The 1307-nt window shown below is 42.2% G+C and overlaps 1 non-coding gene across 1 annotated transcript; it reads right to left on the reverse strand.

The window, feature by feature from the left end:
• Positions 1-839: 839 nt before the first annotated feature.
• LOC127099291 (small nucleolar RNA R71) lies at positions 840-946 on the reverse strand. The gene has a single exon (XR_007793813.1). It is a non-coding gene; the product is annotated as a small nucleolar RNA R71 (small nucleolar RNA).
• Between the last annotated feature and the right edge of the window lie 361 nt (positions 947-1307).

Consider the following 1307-nt stretch of genomic DNA (forward strand, 5'->3'; position numbering starts at 1 on the left):
TCTTATTTTAGTTTTACTTTTCCCCATAATCATCAAAGTATCATCCGCCTTAGCTTTACGAAGTAACCTTAGAAAAACGGTATATCGGTTCATAAGTCCCTGTGGGATCGATATCTTTTAAAACTACGCGATAGAACTGTGCACTTGCAGTTAATACCCCAATAGACTCATAAAGTCGCGATCAAGTTTTTGGCGCCGTTGCCGGGGATTTTTATTTAGTCGATATCGTAACTCTTCTGTTACGCTGTAGAGACTAAGGCAATTTTTATTTTTCTTTTTGTCTTTCGTTGATTTGTATGCCACACACTCGCTCACATGGCGAACCGTATTACTTACGAATCAACGACGTTGAACGATATCTCCGTGTCTTACGAAGAATTCGGGAGTATTGTGCTGCAAACAATCTCCCTCCAATCGAAATTCCTGATCTCAAAAATCTTCTTCCTTCGCCGATACCCGAGATGGCAGAACCAGCTCGTGCCCTTCGAGATTACGCAGCTCCATCGCAAGATGAGCCGCATTCGAGTATTGCTCCACCCGCAATTGAAGCAAACAACTTCGAACTTAAGCCTTCGCTGTTACAAGCAATGCAACAAAATCAATTCTCTGGAAATCCTACCGAGGATCCAAACCTTCATTTATCCGTATTTGTCCAATACGCCGATACTGTTAAAGCTAATGGTGTCACTTCAGAGGCAATTCGACTTCGTCTCTTTCCTTTCTCGTTAAGAGATAAAGCTAGAAGATGGCTTCAGTCTCTTCCTTCCAACTCAGTCACCACATGGAATGAGTTGAAGAAAGTCTTTCTTGCCCGATATTTTCCTCCAAGCAAAACAGCTATGTTGAGAGCCCAAATAAATGGATTTAAACAGAAAGATAACGAGTCTCTTTTCGAAGCTTGGGAAAGATACAAAGACATGATGAGACTTTGTTCACACCATGGTTTAGAGGACTGGTTAGTAATTCATACCTTCTATAATGGTCTCTTGTACAACACAAGACTAACCATAGACGCCGCCGCAGGTGATGCGCTTATGGATAAACCTTACGCCGATGCTTATCAACTTATTGAAAGCATGGCCCAAAACCATTATCAGTGGGGAAGCGACAGAACAATGGTAGAAAAACCTCAAACGAAAAGTGGCATGTACGAGATAAGTAGCCTTGATCATGTTAATGAAAAAGTGGATGCTCTTGCCCAGAAAATTGAAAATCTAAACGTATCACCTCCAGCCACCGTGGTTGCCGTAACTCAAAATTGCGAAGCCTGTGGAATCCAAGGCCACACCCCTACAGATTGTCAACTC

The sequence above is a fragment of the Lathyrus oleraceus genome, chromosome 6, assembly GCF_024323335.1.
Source record: "Lathyrus oleraceus cultivar Zhongwan6 chromosome 6, CAAS_Psat_ZW6_1.0, whole genome shotgun sequence".
NCBI lineage: Eukaryota > Viridiplantae > Streptophyta > Magnoliopsida > Fabales > Fabaceae > Lathyrus > Lathyrus oleraceus.